A 27839-nucleotide genomic window follows, 5' to 3' on the forward strand; every position below is an offset into this window, starting at 1 on the left:
TGGGAGTGGAACTTGGGCATTGGTGTATGTGTGTATATATATGTATATCTGTAATATGTGTATTTACATATTATAAATATACATAAATATAAATATACATATTATAAATGTACATAAATACATACATTATATATATGTATATTTATATATTTAGAGACCGGGCCGTACTCTGTCACCCAGATTGGGGTGCAGTGGCACTACTATAGCTCAGCGCAGCCTTGAAGTCCTGGCTCAAGAGATCCTCCAGCCTCAGTTTCCCGAGTAGTTAGGACAACAGGCATATGCCACACCATCAAGATTGTTCTTTTAAATTTTTTTTTTTTTTTTTTTTTGAGATGGAGTCTCGCTCTGTCGCCTAGGCTGGAGTGCAATGGCGCAATCTCGGCTCACTGCAACCTCTGTCTCCTGGGTTCAAGCGATTCTCCTGCCTCAGCCTCCTGAGTAGCTGGGATTACAGGTGCCCGGCACCACGCCTAGCAAATTTTTGTATTTTTAGTACAGATGGGGTTTCTCCAGGTTGGCCAGGCTGGCCTCAAACTCCTGACCTCAGATGATCCACCTGCCTCCCAAAGTGCTAGGGTTACAGGCGTGAGCCACCATGTCTGGCCATTTAAAAAAAAATTTGGAGACTGGACCTCACTATGTTGCCCAGGCTGGTCTCAAATTCCTGATCTCAAGTGATTCTGTAGCCTCAGTGTCTCGAGTAGTTAGGATTACAGGCAAGAGCCACTGTGCCCGCCTAACATCAGTATTTTAAAATAATTCTCCTTACAGCCAAGGATTCGGAACCACTTAGCTAACTATTCAAAGGAAATCCAATGTTTTATACCTATGACCTTGTCACTTGGCGTATACCAAAGATGGGTTACAGCCCATAGTTTTCTAACAAATTCTGCTTGTGAGAAACTTAGTTGATTTTAGTCTTTGGATGATTAAATTTTTTAAAAAGGCTTTTGAAGTGCAATATTAGCTACATCACAATCTTCTTCAAGGAATATTACTAATGAGTTTATGCAATTATCTTTCATAGAATTAGCCAACAGCTATAACTTCCTCCTCAGTCTTAGGGTAATCCAGGCCTTTAGAGTGAATAATTATTTCCTGCATATTTACAACTCAAATGGATATCAATATAAATATGGTGTTTTATGGAGTCTTAGAGCATGCTTTACAGTTAGAAGATTCCAAAGAGACAGAATTCAAACAACTTTAGTCAAAATCACATTAGGAAGTAGATATAACTGGCCTCAGTGGTTTTGCTGGAAAGAGAAGAATGAACACTGAGTGTTACCAATGGGACTTAATATTGCATAAAGCACACAAAACTTCCCCGCCAATGGGCATCATAAGTGACAGGAAGGCTGTTTATCACTGTAATCAATTAATTCCAAATAACACATGGAATCCCCAAATCTTCAAGTCACATTTCTTTTTTTTTTCTTTTTTCTTTTGAGATGGAGTCTTGCTCTGTCACCCAGGCTGGAGTGCAGTGGCTCTATCTCGGCTCACTGCAAGCTCCGCCTCCTGGGTTCATGCCATTCTCCTGCCTCAGCCTCCCGAGTAGCTGGGGCTACAGGCGCCCGCAACCACGCCCGGCTAATTTTTTGTATTTTTTAGTAGAGACGGGGTTTCACTGTGTTAGCCAGGATGGTCTCAATCTCCTAACCTGGTGATCCGCCGGCCTCGGCCTCCCAAAGTGCTGGGATTACAGGAGTGAGCCACCGCGCCCGGCCCAAGTCACATTTCTAATAAACGAATTTTTAAATACAGAGAGCATAGATTATTTGCATGCTTGCATGGTAATCCAAACAAGCATTTCATTCTCTTCAACAGTGAAACAAAGCGGAAGCAAATGTAGTTACTAATATGAACTGTGGAAATTTGGCAAGGAATCCATGACATTAAAGATATGGTAGCTATTAATTTTGAAGTCCAAAGCTTGTATATTTGGTAATTCAGAAATATCTGAGTCCCATTTGACCTCTGGCCAGCCTCTCTGTCCTCACTTCTAGTCAACAGTACGGCAATACTTTTATGAAAAAACAAGGAAACTGTTTATTAGAAAAAAGAAAGTTCATATTGTTTCTCATGGTAAAAATTCTAAAAATGATCCTTTTCCTTTTTCAAAAGGTCTTTTACTGAACCCAGAAAAATTCAGTTAAAAGCTAAAAGCTATGCACTTGATGAATAAACTTGATATAATATTTCTTAGTTTTCAAATATAATATGACCTTGTTCTAACTCGTCAGTAGTTATTTCACATCTAACTCTGGTTTTAAGGTTTTGTTGTTTTCCTTTTTTAACTACAAAGAAAAAGTTTAAAGGTGTTCTTGAAGTTGAATTCTCTAGAATATCCATCTGCACTAATTAAATTTACTGAATAACTCCTGAAATCCATTTAATATTCATTTACAGGCTCTGTTATACATCTCACATTTTTAAATTAAAACCATATAAATTACTATGATTCTTGCAAGTGAAGGTTAAAAATTAAAACAGCTCAAGAAATGAATAGCGAAGTGTTCACTAGACAGTGATGACATAAAACGAGATTTTCCCATTTCAATTAAAGCTAATATCGTAGCTGGAAAAATATATTTTCGCAAATAGTAGTAAGACATTGCTTGTGAAAAGATTTATCAAGTAGTTGATAATATATGTTTTTCTCACTTCACATTAACAGTGTGGAAGTATATATCACAGGCCAAGAATTAATTTACTTCTCTTTAAAAACAATACAAACATGTTTACACAAACTTAGTTATATTGTCATTCCAAGGTTACTAAATATTTTTCCCTAAGATGCCAGGCAAAATTAAGACTCAATAATTGACTCTTTCCTTCTTCTTATCTAACAGATAAGATCATGTATGTGAGATTTTGGCTTAATAGGAAGAGAGTGGACTTGAGACTGACTGGGTTGAGATTCTAGGTCTGCCATTAAGTAGGTAACTTTGGACAAGTTACTTTATAAATTTTTACCTCAGTTTCTTCATCTATATAATCGGGATAGTAACTGCACCTACCTCATTAAGTTTTGAGGAATAAATGAATTAATGCATATAAAACTTCAGGCCTATAGAATAGTGCTCCAGTATACGGTATGCTCTCAAAAAAATGTTAGCTGTGGTTTTTATTGTCTTATTATAATTAGTAATTCTTTCAAATTAATAATATAAGCTTTTAAACACATATCATAAAAGTTATTAAAATTATTAGAGATATTTTGAGTAGTGACGCTGAAGAAAGTAAAAGTGGAATTCCTAAGTCATAGTTGAAAGTATCAATTATATTTATAGAAGATCAGTCCTACTTTCAACCACCAAGCCAGCAAGAATTGAAAACCAACTGGTCAACATATGTCGATGCAGATGGAAAAAGGATACAACTGTCTTTAAATTCCCTAAAGAAAGCTGAGTGGAGAGCCTTCTGGTCACTGCAGTCCAACCTATCATTACGCGTGCAGCGAGACTCTTTGATGGGTTTCTTAGTCTATGAATAATATATATTTTGGGGACAGTGTCACAAAAATAATCTGTCTTTGCTCCAAAAAGACCTATGACTAAGCAAACGCAAAGAAAGAATTACCTCCCAACCACAAAGCAGGGTGGTACCCCCTGTGTTGGAAATCAAGACAACTGGCAAAACTTTAAAAAGTATTTTTGAGATAAAAATGGCCCCACGGTTCATATCCTGGAGAACCAGGAAAATTTCACGTTTCAGAACTACTCTTCCTTTAACTTTAAAAAATAAAGCTGGGGGGAAAATATCTGATTACTTCTTTATGAAGCATTACTAAATAAAAAAGCCTACCTTTTTAGAAGATCTGGTATTTATAAGCATTTCACAAGGCAAAACACAATTGCAAATACTCAGTTTCGGTGGATACTGCTAAGAGGCGTAAGCTTTTTCCCCAGTGAAATTTGGGATGATATTTACACTTTGAGTGATAGAAGATTTTAAGGATTAGTAAATCAGGGTAAGTATACCTAAGTTTGCCTCTGGAGTTTTGTCTTGAAAGGATGTCATGTATATTCAAATTGCAGCAAAATAAATGATTCTGGTTGTTCTCCAAGTCCGTGTGACACCCCCCACCCAATACTGGCATAGTTAGTTAGTGAGGCTGTCCACTTTCTTGTAATACACTACAGTTCTCCCCCAACTCTACCGCTGGTACTTTAAGGAGAAGAGAGAGAGGCTATGACAACGCACATGATTCAACTAGAATATTCTTATCAGTTCACCACCTATGATTCTTGGCCTTTTATACTAAGAGCAAATATTCCGAATTACCCAAAACAAAGCAATGAAATTACTTACAGGTTAGATAAAAAGTCGAGTTATCTGATGTGTAAGATTACAGATAAATTAAAATGTTGGCAGAAAAAAGTGAACTCCAGAATTGTTCTTTATGATTCATCTTAAACCTATGTGCTATGTTCACATCGTCAAAAAACATTATAAAATCAACTTTCAATAGGCACGTATACATTATAATATTTGATATAAAACAAACAAGGATTCCTTTTTCTTTACGAATTAAGAAAACTTACAACAACAAGCACATGACAGAACTCTAGAAAGATAATTTAGCAATTAATCTATATGATGTGACAACAGTGCCAATGAGTTCCAACTGTAAATTATTATCTTGCTATAATGGCAAAGTTGTTTCACAAAGGTCTTAATTTATATTGCTGGATTTGTCTATGTGACAATATATCAGTTTCATAATCATGTTATGCCTTAAATGTATTTTGTAATTTTTCCCTAGGCAGAAATCTAAAACTAGTTTTCATTTATATATATATAGCTTCATTTGTACAAATTGTCATTCCTTAATATATTTTCTTAATCTGCATTTTTAGTGCATGTGAACTATAACTGATTAAAAAATGTTTAATTTTCCTGAACTTTGAGTTGTTCTCCAAGTCAAAAATTATTTTAAAATGCTAAAACTAGCACTTAAGTACCTTTTTAAAGCTTTCAATTCTGGGAGATATTTAAATACCATGAACTGTACACAACATGTAAATATGTCCATTATCTATCTGCATATGCAGTCCATACTTACTACACATACTTGACATTTCAAATTGTTAACTTACTACACTTATTAATTCAGAAACGAACGCAACTTCCATTGCTCAAATTTTTTTAATTCACATAGTACCAGAAAAATTATTTTTTATGAAGACAACAAAAACCGATTTTTTATTAAGAAGTCAATAGAAATAGAGAAATCTTAACGAACAAAAATTAATTTCATAACGAATTATCTAGTATGCTTTTAAAACATGCACGCTTACAAAAATAAAATGTCACATTATTTTGTGAAAGGATAATGTATCACGCGTCTCTATATGGGCTAAGAAAGTTTTGGTAGTTTAACTACTTTGGGTTTAACTTAATGGTGCCAAACACTTAAGGAAATCAGTACTATGTATCAGATCAAATAACTGGTACTTATGGCCATATCCTAAGTATTCTACTACAATACATTTTTTAAACAATGCTTTGACTTGAGTAGGAAGGTAGGTTTGCTTTTAGTATGAGGGAAGATATGTACTGAAGGATTATGCAGTAAATTTCATAATTGGAAATTTAATAATTTTATCTAAAAATCTTTGGTTTATTTTAAACAATCCTATAAAAATTTACTCAAACTTTAATGTAATACATTTCATAATTAAAGATGTCTGTGAACTTTTAAAATTTTATTTTTAATGGAAAGTAAATATTTGGTCAAAAATATGTTTGGAAGAAAGCTTTTGATCTATGAATATTATAAAAGTTTCTTAGAAATCTCTTAAGGGCTGAGCACAATAAAACTAGGGCAATGCATATATTCTCAGTTACTCTTTAAAAAAACCTGTAAAAGTGACTATAGTGGCATGTTCTGACACATTCTTTTCATAAACCGAACCCTGTTAGTGACAGCAGAACAGATTGTGTGCATCTGCTGGGAATGAGCCAGATGACAGTGGAAAAACGCACATGGATACCTTGGCACAGCAAATAAAAAATGGAGAAAAAAAGACCTGGAAGAGAAAGTGTTCAACTTTAATTGAAACATTCTTTCCAACATGATGAACATCATCCAACCACCTCTTTTAGCCTGTCAATTTTACATATAAAAATGTGTTTTAAAGGAGTTCTTTGTAAATTAGAGCTGTTTTGTCCTCTCTCAGCACTAAATATTGACTCAGGTTTTGGGTTATTTCTTCAAATTATGGCAATGTAATAAGCATTAGGGTAGAAAAAGAGGCCAAACCACTCTACCACAGCCTGGTACAAAAACACTAAACTTATAAAAACCCTTTCAGGTTCAAGTCAAATTTTAAATATCTGGGGTAAGTTTTTGAATTATGTGGGTATTGTATTGACAAGTGCCAAAGATGCCACAATTCAAATATTCTGCAAATGTGACTATTGTAAATGTTGCTTGCGCTCAAGAGTGCTACAATATTTTATTTTATGCTGATCAACCACAGTATTGTTTAAACAGTTGGCTCAATAGTGGTAGAGAGGTCCATACATAAAAACAAATGTGCTTCTATAAATCATATCAAGAAGTTTTCTCGGATGCTCTGATTACAATGAAAATTTATTCTATACAGTATACAATGCAAATTTTAAACTGAAGATGAAGTTGTTTAATAGATTAGTAGTCTGACTGAAGCAGCTGCAGTCAAAAAAAATTCTGGTGATTAACAGCCATTTTCCAGTAATCATAACCCTGGAAAGGGCTACTAAGTAGGGGGAGGGGGTTGCAGATGGGAATAATTCTCTAAGCCCATGTGCCTTAGAGGGCTCCATCATCTTCATGCAGACTTATTATTATTATTATTATTTTTAAATTAAAGCTTTTAGAGGCGTCCTTGATTGCAGTGTTGGGAGCTGTCCATGCTGTTTTACCATAGGGAAGTCCACTCTGCAAGTATTCCTTGTGCTGAGCACTCTTTATCCAGGCATTAAAACAGAGTTAGAAAAGAAAGCTGAAATGCAAGGTGCACACTAAAGGGACATTATTCAAAAGCATGATAACAATTTCAAGTGGTTGCAACTAGCCAGGTTGTATAAACTGGGCATGTCTCATCAATATTACCTGACATCCAAAATACGAATTTTTTTGAGAAACCCTGTGAACAGAAAAGCTGAACAAAAGGGGTTTCCTGACACCAGTAATACTCACATTTTTTAATCTACATTTTACCTAAATTTGTTTGTGTTATCAGAAGGTATAATCCTCAGGTACAATTCTGCATTTTCTATACTTTATGTTTTTTTCTTACATAAATAAAAATACCCAAATTAAGACAAGTTCACTTATTCATCATCTCAAAGTTGATAAACTGTGGTCATAATGAATAAGCCCTCAAATCTAGAGAAAAATAGGATAATAAGGGTACCATTTGCTGGTTATATTTTCTTTTCAAATAAAAAATGCATTTAATCTTTATGGGAAAATAGAATTCATTCATTTATTCAACAAATATCTATAGAGTACCTATTATATGCAAGAGTTCTTGCGAAGGAATATAAAGACTAAAAGAACACACATTCATCATAAATTAATTCCATCTCTACATATAATCAAAGCTGTCTAATAAGAAAAATAAACAAAGGTTATTAATGTATACAAAAGTGGATAATACTAAGAAAAAAACCCAGAACTCTTGGCAAGGTTGGTTTCACCATTAAAATCATCTAATAACTGTACATGAAACACTTCCTCCAAACTGAACTTTCATTAAGACTAAGGAATAATCTACCTGCAATTCAGAACTTTGAGTAAATGACTTTTAAAATTCATGGATGGTATTATTTTGTTTCTTTGGTTCCATTTCTGGTTCTAAAAATAATATGATATTTATTTAATAATATCTAATCTGTGAAAGGTTTTGATTTTCTTGGAGAAAGAAGTATATTGAACTTAGCAATCATTAGAATTGACCCACGACTGTGTAAGAATTAGATACTTGCTCTGAATGTGACCCAAATTTAATGGACTGAAAGTATTATTGAAAAATAATTTTTAATAACCATCCCACCAAAAATTTCTAAATGATCATTAGCAGAAACTTAAAATGACTAAAATATAGTACAATGCTATGATAATAATTTAATAATTACTGATCATTTACTATGTATCTGCATTATGGTTTTATATGTATTATCCTAGTAAATCCTTAGAAAACTTTAAGAGGTGGGTGATTTTGTAACTCCCATTTTACAGATCCTGGAACTGGGGCTTTCTGGTCATTAAAACACCTGCCTAAAACCACTAACCAGTAAATGGGAGGCTGGCTTTTGAACCCAGTTTTGGTCATTGTTCTTAATCATTATTCTTTATTGTTTATGGACATGTTTGTCTAATAGCATAATATGTAGAATCAAAGAAATGATATTAAGTGTGGAAATGGGGTCTCCAAACTCTTTATGCTTGTTTAAACGATCTTTTCTCTCGAGAGTGTATCTTCATCCTTTCATGCTTTGTATCTCTCTCTCTCTGCTCTCCTACACCGATGCTCCCCACACCGTACACACACACACACACACACACATACACACACACTCACACTGCTGGAGTTCTGGTCTAACACTTACTTCATAGAGCAACCTAAAAGGCATAATGTGGTTGAACTTGTCCAATAACTGTACCACTTCCTGGGAGTTTATGAAGCTGTTCATGTTTGCCACGAATATACCATCCAGTGACTCTAAAGCTGCTGTTGTTCTTTACAAAGACATGATCCTATAGCCCTGGCTATTTCAAGTTCAGTGTCCGCAGTTGTTTCAAGACATGGCATTGGGCTGTGATGAACCACATCAGTTTCTCAAGTGTAAGGAGGTAAGTTAGCATCTAAAACAATTCTGTCGCCCATGTGTAGTCCAAATAAGTTAAAAGTGCACTTGCTTTCACGATACCAAATACTTTGAAGCAAGAAGGAAGCTCAGACAGGAGAGAATCCAAAAACAATGAAAACGGAAGGAAAAAACACTAAAGTCAAGAATTCTCTGATTTTTTTGAAGCCATAAAATGAGAGAAGCGGAGGGAAAAAATCACATAGCGCTCACTCTAAATCAAGCAAGATCAAATAGTCTTGGAAGGGATATTGCCGATTCATTTCAACCCAAGAGTCATCGGGAAACAAATAATGGGTATTGAGTATCTTACTCAGCCTTCTGCAAATCTATCAATGTCGTCACGGATTTTTTTTTTTTTTTTTTTTGGTTTATGTAAGGGGGGGAAATATTCAAAAATGAAATGAAGGAAAAAAATAGTCAAAATTATTTACTTTAACTTCTAACCTATATAGAGTCTAAGTGGACTTCCAATAAATACTAGAAATAAAAAAATAGATTCACTTAAAAATAGACAAATTTTTTAGACTTCATTTAGTTAAGAAAAATCATCCAGAATAAATTAGGTCTGGATTTATATAATACCTTTTAAAGATATTAATGTTAACTGTAATAGAAGGGTGAAAAGATCTACTTTTTAAACCACATAAACCTTTACTAAAAGACCACCCAACAACTTAATAAGCCTCCTCAAATATGGATGAAAATCTGGTACCTTAAAGAAGTAACTGTTTTAATGGTTAACAGAGTTTAAAATTTCCCAAATTCTTGACCAGAGAATTAGCTAATAGGCGAACCTCTAATAGAGTCAACGTTTTAATCGGGTATAGTTTTATCATATTTAAATAGCAAGATAGCTTATTTTCTATTTTAAAATTTCCATTCCATACATGTGTCCAATAGTTGAAACTTTACAATGTATCTGACAATATTTACCAACGGGTGTGATTCAAATGATCCTACTGTTCCAGAGAATTTCCAAGAAAATAAAGAAATCTCTTACAATAGCCTAAATAGAAGCATAGTTTTAATCTGAATGTTTAAATATGTGTAATTTTCTAACAAATAAATGTCAAAAAGTATTGACATATATATATATTAGCATTTACAAAACAAAGTTTAACATTTTTTTCCTCCCTTGCTAATGGGCCTTGAAAAAGTGCCAGGTGTAGGAATATGCCATTGTTATCACATTTTTATAAGCTGCCTTATACATTTTTTAAGATCTATGTTGTATTAATTTCTTAACAATTTATCGGGAACATTTGCATTCACAGAAAAATAGATGCTTGATATTTAAACATAATTAAAATTGTCATTCTTATCTATTTAAGTTTCAAGAGAAATAAAATTAAATTACACTTAACTGTTGGTCTAATTTGGTAAATTTCATATAGGCAATTAATAATTAGTGTAGTGGGTTAACGGCTAAACTAACATTTATACACTATTCATATACTGTTAAATCAATAATTTAGTTTAAAAATAAAATTAGAACAAATATTTATTAAGTGGTAACACTTTCTCCTGAAGGCTCCCATTTAATACATTTCTAAAGAAGAAGGCTAGTTTTAGAAAGGTGTGCTGGCAATAATCTGATTGCACCTCATACAAATGAGAATTCTACTGATTGAAAGGAGCCATGGCAGCTAGAAATTATTTTTAATAGGATTTTTTAAAAATCACATGGGTAACAGTGAAAATGTAACTGGTAATTAAAGCCTGCTTCTTAACAAATTTTTATTTTTTAAGGAGAAGTACAAGCTTTTAGACTATAGTTTCAGATACAAGGAATATTAATGCAGATATTTAGAAGTCAATTTATTTTGCATGGTATTATACACATTACTTACACCGTACCTTTCAAATGAAAAGCATAAAACAAATCTGAAAACTCAAAGCGCACATTTTCTCCCTCTGTATTCTGTATTTTGACCTAATAGTCATTTAAAGTGTGGGTGTTTATCAATAAAAATTTTTGCAGCACCACACATTGTGGTGGAACGTTGCTATTTCCCGAGATAAGTACAAAAAACCTCAATGCTAATTTGCATCACAAAATGATCTAACATATCTGGAATATAATGCACAAGCTTCATTGAAAAGAAACCATTATATTTTTCTTTCGAAACAAAAAGTACAGATATCTGATTGGGTCTGGGTGTGCTGGAGGTGGGGGTGGGGAAGAGGTCTCATTTTCTATCTCACACCTATTGTTTTATGTATTCTAAACTGCTATATGGGAATAAAAAGGAAACATACTGAATTCACTTTGCAGTTAATGTCTTAGTAATTTAAGAGGCAGAATTTTCAAGTTAAAGAAGGGAAACATTATGCTTTTCCTTTCCCAAAGCTATTTCCCCTATTTCCCAGGAAGAAGGCCCTCTGTTCCTTACCCTATGTAGGGGGAAATAAAGGACATTACTTAGGGCTGAAATCACTCCGAGACAGAAGAGGGGAAGTTTATGATGTGGCACTGTGCACAGTATCTGGTCTGCAGCCAGGAAGTTTTCATTTTGTAGCTCTGCTGTCAGTACCTGCCCTGCATATTCAGGAATAAAAATATACCAGAGCTCTACCTGAAAAACTGTGGATGTTACAAAGAATTAAAAGAGTTTATTTTTCTTTCTTTATCCTGAGTGTAATTACTGTTTTTAAAAAAGAAAGAGCTGAAACTATAGTAACTGGAGGTTTTTTTTTTTTTTTTTTTTTCCTTTTTAAACTCCTCAAACTACCTTCCCACAAAGCCATTTAAGTTAAATGGTACATTTACAGACTCACCTACATGAAGGATATAACTTAAAACATCTGCTTAGACACATACGTTCTGTTCAGATATAAAAAATGTAGCAAAAATTTTTAAAAATATAGGACCACTATATTCTTAAAACGTGTGTTCTTCTCCGTGTGTGTGTTCATTCATTCAAGAGATCTTTGACTGCAATTAGGTAGTCGGTCCTATAAAGGCTTCCTTGTGTAACCATAATTTCTAAAAGTAAAATGCTCCAGTGAATATTTCTGCTAAATAATCATATCTTAAAATTACTTTAAAGAAATTCCAATCCCTCATGTTACATTAAGCAATAATGCCAGTTTTCCATAATATGCCTTGGTTGTACCACCTTATTCAGGGTCAACAATTAATTAGAAGACAAAAAGTATAAATCACGTGTATATTAAGTAGCAGACAAATTTCTTTGTCTGTCTCAACGTATTTACATTAATGAATTTATTTTCTAATTTTGAAAATAAATAAGCATATTTAAGCCAAAGCTGCCTGTCTTCGGGGCTTGGGGAAGGATGCACATTCTCTTGCTATCCTTCTAACTTGCTGAAAGAATCACAGGTGTGAAAAAAAGACGGGGATAATTCTTGGCTGTTTTTTAAAAAAACACTTCACATTCTATCGAAGGACCATATCCACCTCTTTTTTAATCCAATATGCTAGGAATCCATAATATCTGAGAGCAATTTATATGAATTTTTCATGTGCATCTTATCTATGACAACAAGATAGAAGAGGAAAACCAGACCACCACGCTCATGATGCTATTTGGAAAAAGCAGGTTCTCAAAAGGGACTGACTCAAAGATCAGTTAGTTCCTCCGGCCTCTAAAAACAAGTTTTGGGTACTCAATTTAAATCACTGCTTGAGGACTTGCACTGTCATTCTACAAGAATCCCAACCACTTGCAGGAGGAACAACATTGCTCCATTCATTTCAAATTTACAGCATTAAGAATTAATAAAGTCTTTATAATGTCTGCATTATTTAAGAGTAATGATTCCTGAAGAAATCTGCCTGTAATAGGTTTACTGTTTTTATTGCTTGTAATGTCATCAATTTCCTTTTCAATGCCCTCAAAAGATTCTCTTCATGTACTTAGAACTTTGTTTACATTGGCTGTATTTTAAAAATATATACCAAGATTTAACTTGTACAATAAAATGACAATGTACAGCAAATGAATTATGGTGATGACAAATAAATGTTACTCATATCACCTAAAACTAAACCATGAATTTATATAACATGTATCACATAATTTCCATATTTAATAGGAATATGATTTTTTGCAGTAAACATTAAAATAGTATCAAGGAGACGTGAGATAATAGTATATTAAATAGCCTTTTCTATAATCTTATTTTTGCAATGGTATTCTTTGTCATAGAACATTCTTTAATTATTTTTCTTGCACAGACAAAAATAACAAAAGAACATCAATGCCATCTTTGTATTCTTAAAAAAGAGGGGTAAGGAATGAATGCTTCCAGCACCCTTTATTTTGTTATGCCTCAATATTGTCTGTAAAGTAACATGGTTACTAAAAAATTCTTGATTTGAGCAAGACCAAAATTATTACAGTGTATTTTACAGTTATTTCACGCATGAATGTTAAAACATACTGAAATTATAAAACTTTCATAGACTTTTTTTCAGTATTCAGTGTAAGACAGGTTGTCGATAAGAGCTACTTTAAAAAAAACTGACAATTTTCTTTGCTCACTAACTACAGGAGATCATTGCAAATTATTTTCTTTCTCATGCTGCTACTCACTTACATACTGCGTATTTGCTTCAATTCTCCAAGGGAAGAAATGTGGCTCTTGTGGGAAAGGTCCACCCCTTTCTACATGTTTGCTTCCTTGAACGAAAGGAACACACCCCCTTACATTCTTTGAAATGTATCCAACAATTGTAATAGCACTGTATTATCGACTAAATTAGAAAATCTTAAGTGATAGTCAAATATTGTTAGTACGCTGTGTATTTTGAGTCAGGAGAACTAAATGACACATATACAGATAACAGAAATGAAGTTCAATCTAGTGTCTACACTTGGATGCTTTAGAATGTTTGTGTTAGTAGAAGAAACTCATGAATGTTTTTGTGTACATGTATGTTGTATGACACCTCAGGAAGAGGTCCATGAATGTTACAAGTTTTTGACTGCCTCCTTTCAATTTAAGACCCATTACAGGAGTGACCCCTTTCTTTCATAAGTATATTAGAGAAAAAATATTTAGAAACTTAGGAAGTAGAATCAGAGAGCTGTTTGAAATGACAAATGTACAAAAATATCACAGGTCTACGCTTATCATCCTAATGGCAGAAAACTCACACCAAAGTTGGCACCCACTAACTTCTACCTCATTAAGGCAAGCTGCTGGTCATTGGATATTATGTTCTAACAAGACTTCCTTTTATGTAGAATAATATATTTCCTTCCAAGGCAAGTTTTTCTTTTGTTGTTATTTTCTAATAAAGTAACATACTCTATATTTATAGAAAATTTTGCATTTATCATTGATTTTATCTTTTCTAAATATTCTTTTTCTTTATTCCACTTTTACAAAGAAATTTTCAAGTGTAAAGACACAGCAGGCAAAAAAATTATATCTCTTTTAAGATATTTTAGTGTTTAAATGAAATGGATAGTCCTTGTGCAATTTATCAGGCATTTCAGAATGAACCCAACTATATAATTCCCAAGCCTACAAAATGGAAGCTTTGTTATTTGCCTATGTTTCTCACTTGAAATAAGAGTGAATATAAAGAGTGAATATATAACTGGAACTGAAGGTAATAAACTTGTTAAAACTTAGTAAGATATTGTGATGGTCAAAGAAAACCTGCAAGTGCGTGCCACAAATCCACTCAGATGAAACATCTCATTCACTAAAATTTTCTATCTTATTATAATAGTGCACAGAAAATTAAACACATAAATATTAATTTTATGTATCACAGATGATGTAGGCAATGAAAATGCAATGTTTACACTTATGGGTGACTCATTAGTGTTTTATTGTGTAAAACACTAGGAGGCATCAGTTGGGTAAAAAAGGACTTCAATTTTAAAGAAGCAAGAAATTACTGTAAAGTTGGGTGTGTAAGAAGTTAAGATTTTCAAAATGTTATTATGTAAACCAAAACTTTATTCTCTGAAATAAACTCTCAAAACATCATATTCTGTTGTAAAGAATGATCTTTATATAACATTCATGAAATATATATATTTTATGTATATATATATAAAATTTGACCAATGAACTTTTATGAAGATATGTTTCAGATATATGGATTCATAACTATGTAATTACACATTTTTACGTAGAATATATTTGGTAACAGAATAACATAATGGATATTGACTATAATGCATTTTCTGCTGAATTACTCAATAACATGAGTGTATGTTTTATTTCTGGCAAATTCTGTTTTGTGCTCTTTATAACGCCTCTGAAAATGTCTAATGCATTTAAGCCTTACAATACCTGCTTCATGTAAGCAGACAATTTAATGTTTGTTCATAAAGAAATGATGGAACTTAAAATTTACACAATGAAGACATACATGAAAAAGGACATGTTTTCTCTTACTTCACTACTGAAAGCCTGTCATTTGAAAACTGAATTTTCCATTGTTTGAATGGATCATAATGATGAAGCAACAGGGTCAAAGTATACTTATCTAAGTAATCATTTGAAATTGAGTGTCTTGCCATTCCTCAACAATCAGCTTTTATCTTTGACCTATCAAAATAACATGTGAACTATGTAATCTGCCTTTTGTAAGGTGCATAGACTCTGTTGTTCCTGGTTTTGTGAATCACCTCTGTAATCTGGTTTGATTTCCTAAAGGTGACAGATCTCGGTGAACAGTCAAGCTTTACTGAGTGTAAGACAGTCCACGCGCCTATGAGATTAAGGTGCAGTGCTAAGGATGGGGATCTTAATTACCTATCTTTCCACATGTAGCACACTGATGGAACAACAGTGATTAAATCATTTCATCGTGTCTAGGCAATCACCACATTAGTATAGAATGAATACGTGTATTTTGATAAGTTTTAGATATTAATTTGTGTGGTATTTTCTCAGAGGATGTGCTTTTGAAAAAGAAGTGTAACTTTATTAATAATCTCTTAACAGTTCATCTGTGACAATTAATTGCATATTAAATTCTTCTATGTTGCTTCGAATCATGTTCCCAAAGCCAGAATTCTCTGTTTAATAACTATGTCTTTGTTGTTATGTAGCACAAGTATTGCTGCACAGCTATTTCCCCATTTTTGTCACTTTCTGAGATTTCATAGACTCAAATTATACCACACTTTAGAGTTGAGAAATAAAACCACAAAATATACTACAATAAACAGAAGAAAGTTTTAAAAGATCATGTTAAGATATGCTAAGGAGTTATTCAGTGCTGTTCTTTATAAAAGAAGTTTAAATACAATAAAGTATTTATTAGAAAGATACGTTTGCAGTGTTATGGAATTTATTGATTCCGTTAAGTTAGGGCCAAGGAAAAAATTTCAGGTATCATTTCCCCCAGATTTTTCAAAATGAACATGTTTACAAAGAAGAAAAGAGGCAAGGTGCCCCTTGTTATCTGAGTTTCATGGAGATATCTAGTATTAATGTGCTTCTATCTTGAAAAGTTAGTATCTGTGATTGCACACTTTTAAAATATGAATAGCTCAGAAAAGGTGGAAAACTGTTTTTATTATAAATTGCTCATTTGTTATTGAAATAAAAAACAAATTAACATTTAATAAAACTTACACTTTAATATTATCTTTCAATATATTCCACATGCACAGCAATCAGGATGTAAATGGTGCAATTAATGAATGAAGTAAAATGCTGCCTTTCCTAAGTCTGAAAAAAAGTCAAACATTCCAATGCTGTGTGAATTCTATTAATAAAAATAGTAGGTTTTTATAAAATTTAGTAAAATTTGAAGTAAAGATAACAGCCACCTACTGTCTCCTTGACGGGAGAACCAAATTTTAAGCAAATGTTATGTTTAAAGACTGTTTTGATGAAAACTTTTATAGTTGAGTTAGTAGCCGAAGACATAGCTAAATGTACTTTTCTACAAATAGAATGAGACATTTGATTTAAAATATTTCCTTCCTCTTGAAATAGGATGTTAGATAGGGACATCTCATTTTACCTATCAAGTTCTGAGTCTTGCTTTAGAACTACTTCTTTTAACTTAATTTCATGCATACACTGGAAGACAATAATATGGCTTTTTAACTGCATTATCTTTAATTGAAACTGATGGAGAAACAAAAATACTGCTTATACCATATTGGTACATACTGAATGTTTTTAAAGACTACCCAAAACTGACATTATTTTTTAAAAATTAAATAAGATGTTTTAGTTTCAAATTAGAGATTGTTGATCTATTTAAAGCTAAAATTGGTATGCAATACGAGGTTAAACGGGGTTCACAGGTGGTCACATTTCCATGTCCTACCAAGTCTCTAGGGATTGGAGTTATTATACTCCACATAAACATCTTTACTCTGCAACCACAACTCCATTGCAAGGTGCCAGTGAAAGTAGGCTGGTCACTTTTTTTTTTCGGACTGGTATAATGAGGTGGCTGGAGTTTCCTTTATAGCACTTAGAAATTATATGTAGTCCCCAAGCATTTCATAAGACAGTTACTATTAGAGTTAGTTTCAGATTCACAATAGTAAAACGCACTTTGTGTCAAAGCAATTCTCCACTGAGGACCGGTTAAGGAACTGGCAGAGAGCCCAATTCTACTTATTATACCGTCAGCATTTACATATAAAGTATTTTATACAAAAGACACGCATTCCTAAAATGTGACAAAAAAAAGGCTTTCTCCAAAGAATGATAACTACTGGACTTAGAATAGTCAGAAGTGATTCAGATATAAAATTTCCTTTAAAAATCAATAGCCATGTTCAGGGAAGGAAGGTAACATTAGCATTAAATTTAAATACTTTCATAATATTTAATAATAAAATAAACAATGTGCCACATCTATATATACTTCCTTTGTGACAAACTTTATCATCGAGTTTGGTAACTTTCATTCCAAGTCCAAAGAAAAGGCAATTTAAGTGACTTAACCTTGCTTGCTTTTAAACAGCTATATATTTGACTTGACCTGAACAGCAATCCATATGCTGAAATCGAACGTGAATTGTAAAATGTGTAGACTACCATGGCAGGGATATTACTTTTTGTCCACACCAATTAAGAAGCCCTCTGTCAAGCCAGCACTTTGGTGAGGGAAGGAAATGCACAAAGGTATATACTCTGACAGACAGCCATGCTTTAGCTCAAACTAATCCCAAGAATTAGTGGCTCAGAAGCATAACCCAGGGCAAATCAGTGTCTTTGGGGGGACTCATGGGAGCATCTTTCCACAGTGAACTAACTGCTAAATCTTAAGGCATCTACTTCAAGGTCACAGAACATGCTGTGAAATATTAAAATCCACCAGGCTCCACACGCTCCACCATATCAAACATGCTAATGACGTGAACTAACTTCATGAAACTTTAAATACACTGGTGTGACAGGAACGAGTCAGGAGTGATTTCAATAGCTGATGGCAAACGGATACGACTATCTAAAAAGTTACTTTTAGCAACAAACAAGGAAATCATGGAATCTAACGAAAAGAATGCACAACGAGCCTCAACTTCAGCCTTCAAAAAAGGCACAGGGATAGATAGACACAGTGCCGTGGAATATATTGATGCAGATTTTAGAGACAATACCCGGGTTTTCTATTTCCTCGAGAAATATCAGGGGTACTTACATGAAGGAAGACCCGATCAGATTAGTCCTTGGGATATTTTCCTTTCTTAAGAGAGAGAGAGAGAGAGAAAAAAAAAATAACAACAATAATCTTTACTTCGTCCAGCGTTGAAGTGCTTCTCCACCTGATTCAAACATGCAGCCACGGCGACCCACACAGAACCTTCAAAGTCAATCCAATAGCAGCCCGAAGATGTCTGGGTGTACGCGTGTGCTCAAGTGTCTGTGACTGCGAGCAGAGCGAGCAGAGAGCTGGAGACGATGTGTGCGTGTGTGCGCGCGCGAGGGGAGCGCGCGCGAGGAGGGGGCGCGGGGCCGCGCATTCGCGCGCGCCGAGGCCGCTCCGAAGAGGAGGAGGAGGAGGAAGAAGGAGGAGGAAGAGAAGGAGGAGGAGGAGGAGGAGGAGAAAGTGGCTCTCAGCGGCCGGTCGGATTAAAAGTAACCAGACTCGTCCAGAAAACTGCGTCCAGGAAGGAAGTGACAGAAGACGAATGGGAAAAGGAGAACAGCTCACAGCGTTTGAAACATCGCGTAAAAAAGACTGGGGGTGGTGGGGGCGGGGGGGATGGAAGGATACTGGGAGGGGAGGCGGGGGTGGCAGGGAAGACGGAGCACGAAGGGTTGGGGTTCTAAGCAGCACGTCCGATGAAGTGTCTTTTGCCTCCTTTTTTTTCCCCCTTTATTTAATTTTGTCCTTGCCTTTGCTTCGCGCTGCCTTTTTCTCTCCGTCTCTCTCTCCCCCACAATCCCAAACCGTTGACTCTCTCCTCGCGAGCTGGAGAAATCATCAGTTTCACTCTTGCAAAAGGGGGGCGGGACTAGACCTCGGAGCATTTTAATAAAACAAACATACAGCAGCTCCCTCCTCACCCCTCCAGTCTCAACTAGATTGATAAATTACTCCACTACACTACTTTAATTATGTATATGGTATGCAGAATAAATCACTGAACATCAGTACCTCAATCAAGCACTTTTAAATGATAATTGCATCTTGGTGAATCAATCTTTCCATTCCTGACATTTTGCTAATTTTAGTTTTACGGTGGGGTAATAGCACATGCCATACGCAAACCTAATGACAATTCTTTATTGCACGAAATGAAGACAACACGGCGAGCTGCGGCTCCCTGCTCCTCTCCCGGCGCCTCTGCGGAGGACGCTCGGAGAGAACCTAGTCTCCCGCTGCGGCGCGCTCGCTTGCTCTCCGGGGACCCTGCGAGCCAGCCAGCAGGAAAGTCCTTCTAAAGTCGGGATCTTTCCTCTGACCAATAGGAGCGCGACCCTAATAGTTGCTCTTGTGACTTTTCCCCCTTTTGGACACGCGTTAGCCACTTCTCTCTTCCACCGGTCGGTGCGCTCCTCCGTTACTCACGCGTAAAAACCACGGTCCAGGATGTCTGCAGCACTCGATTCCAGCGTGCTTTTCCTGCACGCCCAGAAGTCGCGGTTTTCACCCTGAGAGGTTGGAGCGCTAGAAAGCGAGCCGAAAGGTTTCTCTAATGTTAGTAATGTACGAAATAATAAAATAATTACCAGTATTTGAGATCTCGACTTCATCGCGGGGCCATGAACTTTCTAATCAGTTTGGAAATATTTACCGAGGAAGCAGCTTCCTCGGAGTTCCCCCCTCCCCCCACTCTATCTTTTCCACACCTTACTGGACTTCATCCAGGTCATTAACATGTAAACCAAACCAACTTCCCAAATGCATTAGGCTACCCTAGCCGATAGCTGATGACTTCACTTATCCTGAAGAGTTTCAGCTGCACAGGAAGCAGAAATAGAGACCGATAAGGGAGGATACTTATGTTAAAGTTAAAGTATGATAAACACTTTTCCTTACAAAAAAAAAAAAGGCTTTAATATTTAGGAAAGGCTACTAGAGATTGGGCACCTCCCGCCTTAACCAACTGTTAATATACACCATGCCCAATAAAGCCAAAGATAAAATACATCGACTAGTATAGAATCATGAAAAGACAAGATTGCATGCCAGTAGAATTATAGATTACATAAAATGTTTAAACCAAATTATTTTTTAAAAAATATTGTGAAAGCAAGAAGGGAAAATTCATAGAACATGGAATGTGTGAGAGTAGACAATAGGAGTATATTGAAATATCTAGCTAACTAAAGATATTTCCTCACTTTAGAAAATTCCTTTTAGCACTACGTTTAACCCAATGACTAGTTGTATTTCCTGTTAAGTTCAGCAATATGCCTCCAGACGACTATTTTAATATATGAGGACAGTATGGTTCAAAAAGCCTCCTGCTTCAATGTAGGAGGTATTTGATGTGAGTAGCTTCTCTCAGAAGAGTGGGCTCAACATTTAGGTAACGGTCCCAAGGCTTCACTTGAAAGGGGAAGGTTTATTTTATAGGCAAGTACAACTAGATCTGAACAATCTTCAAGTTCCAGCTCATCATTGTGACTATCTAAGACCATTCCCTCCCTTTTATTATAGGAAAGCATCACAAACTGTCACAAAGCAAAAACCATCTGAAATAGTAGTATTTCTTGCAGATTAGTATTTACAATGTATTTTGTTTGCCGGTTTTTCAAATGTTGAGTTTGCCATTACCATGAATTCATTTTAATAATATGGCAGAGAACATCTGTATCAGGTTTCCATTCAAAGTACAACTTCTCTGAAAATCCAAAAATTTAAAGGGCAAAGATATTTCGAATACTAAGATATGTCTATATATGGTGGTAAAAATAAAATTAATTTTCTTCAAGATTCACAAAGGTCCTGAAAAAGCAAAGCATTTGAAGGACCATCTAAGTTTATTGCCATAATGCCTAAAATTAATGCAATGAGTTACAACAGTCTATTTGACATGAGCAAACACATAGCCAACACATGAATTTTAGCCCTGCTGTTTTTAATGAATTATAGAGGGTATTTCTGTTTACCACAGTACACTTCAGTTTTAGATTTTCTTTCAAAAAGAAATTATTTTATTTTACCTTCTCATATTTTAAATAATTATTTAATAATACCCATTATAACAAACCCATAATTATCAATGATACTGCAAGCATTCAAAAATAAGTATAACCCCACACTGGATAATTTGAAAATAATTTGGATCTGGAATGTATCACAGTTGGCCTTTTAAAATATAGGATTTTCCCCTCAGCAGATTTAGCTTCTTAATTATGTGTGACCTAAGTTAATATTACCATTAGTTTTCTTCCCATGAGCCTTTATAGTTGAAGCAGAAGAGAAGAGATATGAAGAAATATACAATAGAAAATCACCTGAGATTTAAAATTATTCGTGAGTAATCCACAAAGTAGTTAATCCAGAGTGTGCTTTGTATTCTTTAAATACTTCTGGACTTTTGGTTTCTGTTTTAGTTTTTGTTTTTTCTTTAAAATCATCCAGATCCTTGCCATCTAATGATACTTGGTTAGGACCAGACTATTTTCTCATGTAGGGAGGAGCTTGTACTAGGTGTCAGGAGACCTGGGTTCTCTATCTAGTTCAAAATTTGTGCCTTACTAAGGGATTTGTCCTTTCTAGGCTTCAGTTCGCTTATATGTTAAATGAGTTCTGTAACCTATTCCAGTTCTATCATTGGAAAACAGAAAATGTTTCTACCCTTTAAACCAATTGGAAGGTAGGGTCTATCCAGTTAAATAATAGGTGACAATTCCTTTAAAAGAAAATTATGTCTGAGATTGATGTACTATTGTACCAGCTTTTTTTTTCTAATCACCAAATATTTCCTACATTAAGTTGTAAATGCTTTATTGTTAATGTAAATATAGAGTCACTTGTTTTTCCCTCAAAAGAATTATGTTTAGCAATATATTTAATTAAAGTGTCATAGAAGTTACAGAGAGCATGCTCCTCAGGATTTTAACTCCAGGGAAAGCTAATATTGCAATTTCTGTTCAGAGCTGCATACCATCTTACTCCAACCTCCTCTCTTCACTACTTCCCTACATTAAAGCAGCGGTCCACTAAAGCCCTGTGCACTGGGTCTGCCTGCTTTTAAGCCTGGCCCACGCTGGGTGTAGCTCTTGAAGTGAGCTTTAAAAATTATTTTAAAGTGAACTGGGGCGGTTGCCACAGCAACCCACCCTGAGATGAAGAAAGGCTATAGATTAATGTACCCCTTAAGATTATTCAACTGTATAGTATTTGTTCCTCAGCCAGAATACTTTTAACACAAACATGATAAGTGAACATGGTAGTTTAGAAAAATCTAAAAAGCAGTGAAACACAAATTCCAATAGCATTACATATTTTAATCTTTGTGTAATGATAGTATTGATGATACATAGGACTTCCCATGAAATAGATTAATTTTATAAGATACGGTGCTTGCAAAAGTAGGCCCTGAAAGATGACATGATCTCTAAGCAAAATGATATGTCATTGCTTATAATATAAAGTGTATGGTGGTCATATAACTCTTTATTATTGTTATACACATCTATTCTGTAAATACCTAAGGCCAAGGAATTTGGCAGTTTTACCTTTATGGTAACTCTGTGGTAAATGATAAAAACAAATGTGAGCACTCACCACATACACTTCTTTACTGCCACAGTCATTTGCCTTCCGTTCTTTACTTCATCTCTTCATAGAAGTTACTTCACAGTTTGCAACTCTTCTTTGGCACCTTCAAATGTGGAAGTGCAAAACAGTATATAGTATTTTGTTAATGCTGATATGAAAATCCTTTCAAATAGATTTATTTCTAAAACTTCTAATCTGAAGTAACAATATTCTGTCTGATGTTAAACCAAAGTGTTTTGAATATAAGACAACTGAAATTGTCATGTATTGTGATAATAATCTTTAATATAAATAGTGCCAAATATCTAAATTTCAAAAATTCACTAGGTGCAGCATTTACCCAAGAAGAATACACAGCATGTGGAATGTCTGTGATTGAGAATTTGCAATATACAAAGGATTTGTTATTTCAAGACAAGGTTTACACATATCTAAGGATTCTATATTTATCTGTATTTCTGTACCTTCAGTTTTATATCTGATAGAGAATTACAGAAGAATGTCAAATCCATTGTATCCGAAGCTAACACAATTTGTCAAATTGGGAAGTGTTTGCAATGCAGTTGAAGTTACTGAAAGGGCTTATTTTATGCATTGCCTAAAGGCCAATTTAAAATACTTTGGGATTAGTGATGTATACTCAGTACGGTTTATAAATTCTATCACCAATAATACCTTATTCTTCCAAGCAGTGTTTAACTGTACTGAGCACAGACAAATGCTCCTGTGTTCTGATTTCTGTTTTAGCCTAGCTTTCCATGACTTTGTGCACGCAAATGAACCTTTCCTTGGCTTCAGACTGAGGCTAGTCCCAGAAAGAGAACCAGCCTTGAGACACATCAGACCAGGATGGTCAGTATCTCTTTTCCCATTTGTAATAGCAGGTGGACTTTGCATAGTGAAGAATCATGTATAAAGCCTCTATATTTGGGTTGACATCTCTGAGGTTTATTTTTAAGTTGCTTCAGAGTCAAAGAGAAATGAAAAATTTTGGCCAGTTTTACTTTATGGGTGTTAGTTGAGTTTAGGTTTTTAGGCTTAGGCCCACAGTGAGTGAGTCCAAACTTGGTCTTGTAGTCACTACCAAGTGATTTGGTGAGTTCTCTTTCTTCCAGTTGTGCTTCATTTTACAGTCTATTAAGTGAGAATCATAATACGCATCTCCCAGGGCCTATTCACCTTATAGAAATGCAATCTTCATGAAATAACATCTGAAAGGTATGGTAAGGTTTTTTTTTTTTTAAAAACGACACTACAAATTATGATACATTTCTTCCTTTTCCTGCAATCAGTATGTCCAAATAAGGCTTGATCAGTAATATGCTTGCAAGTGTGTGGCTGATTCAAAAATACCCACATGCATGACTAAATTTAATGCGACTTTACCTTTACTTACAAAATTGTTAAATGTTGTTCATCAGGACATTGATTCTATCCCATTTCTTGAAATATCACAGAAACCTTCAATTCAAGGAATGGATTTTCACACTTCCCCTTTTAACGGTTTCTTCTAGATACCTTACTATGTGTGTGCTTTTTCATTTTAAAAAATCTTTACTCGGGGTCGTGGTGGAAGTGGGGATTAAAAATCTCGTCCTGCGTTTTGGTGCCCACTTCTTTGTTTGGAAAGCAGAGCGCTGGGACTCAATCCGGACGGCCCTCAAAGAGCCGGACGAGGGACGCCTCTAGTTTGAGCAACTCACTCCGCTGAGTTATTGATTGCAGGCAGCAACAATCCCTCCGGTTGATTTGTGTGAAAAGTGAATCCGCGCTGGCTGGGCGTTCAGCAGAGGCGCAACAGCTGCAACGCCATCCAATTATTGCCATCCAATTATTGCCGATCCTCCCCTCCAACACTGCTCTCATCACCTATATACTCTTTTCTCTGCCCGTCTCTGTTCCGCCCCCCCCCCCCAACTTTTCTCCCGGGCCGACGGAGCTGAAGGGGCGGGGGTTCCTTCCTTGGAGTGTTTCTAGAGCTCGGAGGCTGCTAGTAGGGGGTGAGTGCGCCACGTGCGTGCGCCACGGGCGAGCAGGAGGCAGGCTCTGGGCCCTCCTGGGGACCTGCTGGACCTGGGTGCGACGAGTGGGCGGCCACGCTGGTTTGGCGCGGGGAAGAAAGGGGGTGTGCCGACTTGTATTTAGTTGGGGGTTGTGGAAGTCACGGCTGGGGGAAAAGCGTCCGGTGGTTTGTTGGTAAAGAGGGTGCGTGATGGGCTCTGGGGAATGGAGGAGGGCGCAACGGCTGTGGGTGGACTGTGGAAACGGGCGGTGGCAGTGCCGTGGTAGTTGTCCTGCTGGTCTGATTTTGGGATCCTGGGCTGGAGAAATGCGATCCAAAAGAGCTCGGGATGGGCTCAGAGCGACCCACGAACATACCAGGGGCCAAGTAAAATGAACCCACCCTTTAACAGTGCACAAAGCGCTGGCACACGGTCCACGTCTGGTGACGCAGGCTGCCCGAAGCGCTCCAACCATTTTGCAAACCTGGGAGAGCAAGAGGGGCTCTGCAGGTCTAGCCGCCGCCCCTGTCCCACTCTGGCCAGCCGGAGTTTTTCACCTGACAGACCAACAGGAAAGAACACGGGCCCCAAACTGGATTTTATAGTCTGAGCTCTCAGCATCTAAGGAATTATATTTCAAAAAACAAAAGCCAACTCATAGCTCTATTAGGCTAACGCGTGTGCGAGTTTTGGCTAGGAAAAAACCACAAAGTAAAGCAAGAAGTAGGGTCTTCAGGATAAAACACACACTTTAAAGACAAAACAGAAAACTTCCTTTCTCCTTGTACCTCCTTTATTTGTTAACACAGGGGAACGGTTCTGGGATGTCTCACAAAAATGCTGTCACTAAATGCAGATATCTGTGCTGTTCTTTGACCTGTCTGGCATTGTGGAATACTCAAATTACATCAAAGGTGTTAAAACGTTTATGTTATCATGTTCTTGAAACATTTAGCGGCTACCAAGATAGTAGCTATTTAAATTAATTAAAATAAGATAAAATAAAAATAAATTCTGTCCCTCAGTTCCACTAGCCATATTTCAAGTGCTCAATAGCCACATGTGGCTAGTGGCTCCCTTACTGGACAGCGACATGTCAAACGTTTCCATCACTGCATAAAGTTCTGCTGGAGAATACTGCTGTAGAGTTCAAAATGAATGCTGGTTAAAAAAAGAAAGAAAGAAATTACATTATGACTGATACCAGCCACATTTTAGGACACTCTTGGAGTTTCTGTTATTTGGCACTAGTGTGAGAAGCTTTAAGTCAGACTTTCAGTATCTTCCTGCTGAAAGAGACCTTGGGGAACACTTCACCCAGACACCTAATTTTTTTATAGGCAAGAGAAATCAGGCCCAGAGAAGTTAAGTGATGCCCCCAAAGTTATGTCATAAATTTGGAAAGAAGATAAGGTCCCCTAACAGGGTCCAGTATACTTTGTGCCAGACAAGGACATCTTTCTAGGCAAATTCATCTTACAGAAAGTCAGCTTGACTGAAAATTTTAGGCAAGGGTACCCTTTTACAAGAAAAAATACTGCTAAGTATTCCTCCAGGAAGAAATTCCATTTAACAAAGAATGAGGAGCATAGGGAATAATACTATCTCCCAAACTAAAAATGTATTATTGGTAGTGTCATAGATTCATATAATGCCTTTTCTAAGAGGCTAATTGGGATAACACCGTGCTTAATTCTACTTTAAAAATTCTGAGGAAATGGGATTATCCTCTTAAAGAGCTAAAAAGCATTCTTAAGGTCAGAGAGGAAAGGTGTTACCTAAGGTGAAAATTTTTAGCGAAGCATAATCTTTCTCAAATTTGATAAAGATATCAGATCCACTGATCATGATATAACTAGGATGGAATTGGCTCAGAAATGTTAATAACAAACCAACCTTTTTTTTTTTTTTTTTTTTTTTTTTTTTTTTTTTTTTTTTTTTTTTTTTTTTTTTGAGACGCAGTCTCTTTCTATCGCCCAGGCTTGAGTGCAGTGGCGCGATCTCGGTTCGGCTCACTGAAAGCTCCACCTCCTGGGTTCATGCCATTCTCCTGCCTCAGCCTCCCGAGTAGCTGGGACTACAGGCGTCCACCACCATGCCGAGCTAATGTTTTCTTTTTTTGTATTTTTAGTAGAAACGGGGTTTCACCATGTTAGCCAGGATGGTCTCGATCTCCTGACCTCGTGATCTGCCTGTCTCGGCCACCCAAAGTACTGAGATCACAGGCGTGAGCAACCGCACCGGGCCCAAACAAAACATTATTACAAATTACACTATCTGAAACGTATAAGGCAACAGAATACATCGTAAAGATTTAGACAAAGAATAAGCTTTCTTATTAGTTTTATTGTTTTGTTTTGTCTTTTGGGTTTGTTTTGTTTTTAATGCCATGTTTATATTCTGTATATCTTATTGTTAATTAGGAGTGAACTGGTGGTATTAATTCTGCTCTTTTATAGTAGTTACCTTTTAACTTAACCCTTAGTGAAGGATCCCTGAAGTGTCCAAATAAGAGTACTTATGAATATTAAATAATTTTAAATTAATAAATTCTTTTAAAAGTGTAGATTTACATTTATATTTGAATTATTGTCTTTATTTCTCTTCTTAATTTACCATTTGCATGTGGTTCAGCATTCTTCCCATTCTCCCTAAAATCCAGTATCCTTAGAGAAAATGTTTCACTTCTTCAAGTGCTTGTAGACATGGAAGAAGGCCTCACCTTCTCCATGGCTGATGACTGAGAAGGCTGGTCTGACTTGGAAGAGGCTGTGTGGCCAACAGCCAATTGGCTGTATCACATGGTAACTGTTTGATTATGC

General features: G+C 35.7%; 1 protein-coding gene and 1 long non-coding RNA gene across 33 annotated transcripts in view; one reads left to right on the forward strand and one right to left on the reverse strand.

The window, feature by feature from the left end:
- Positions 1 to 21538, reverse strand: part of MEF2C (myocyte enhancer factor 2C) — a 167163-nt gene extending 145625 nt beyond the window's left edge. For 9 of the 26 annotated variants that reach the window (XM_054489547.2, XM_063664962.1, XM_063664959.1 and 6 more), the window contains exon 1: positions 18476 to 18846. The gene's annotated coding sequence lies outside the window, so the exon portion shown is untranslated. Of the gene's footprint in view, positions 1 to 18475; positions 18847 to 19173; positions 19281 to 20010 lie in introns of those variants that run through there. The other 17 variants (XM_063664968.1, XM_054489536.2, XM_054489530.2 and 14 more) reach the window with 10 other exon arrangements.
- The window catches only part of LOC129037432 (uncharacterized), a 437642-nt gene continuing 428729 nt past the window's right edge, over positions 18927 to 27839 (forward strand). For 6 of the 7 annotated variants that reach the window (XR_008502803.2, XR_010126414.1, XR_010126415.1 and 3 more), the window contains exon 1: positions 24850 to 25014. This is a non-coding gene — a long non-coding RNA (uncharacterized LOC129037432). Of the gene's footprint in view, positions 19006 to 24849; positions 25015 to 27839 lie in introns of those variants that run through there. The other variant, XR_010126416.1, reaches the window with a different exon arrangement.

Source organism: Pongo pygmaeus, chromosome 4 (genome assembly GCF_028885625.2).
Source record: "Pongo pygmaeus isolate AG05252 chromosome 4, NHGRI_mPonPyg2-v2.0_pri, whole genome shotgun sequence".
In the NCBI taxonomy this organism is placed as follows: Eukaryota; Metazoa; Chordata; class Mammalia; order Primates; family Hominidae; genus Pongo; species Pongo pygmaeus.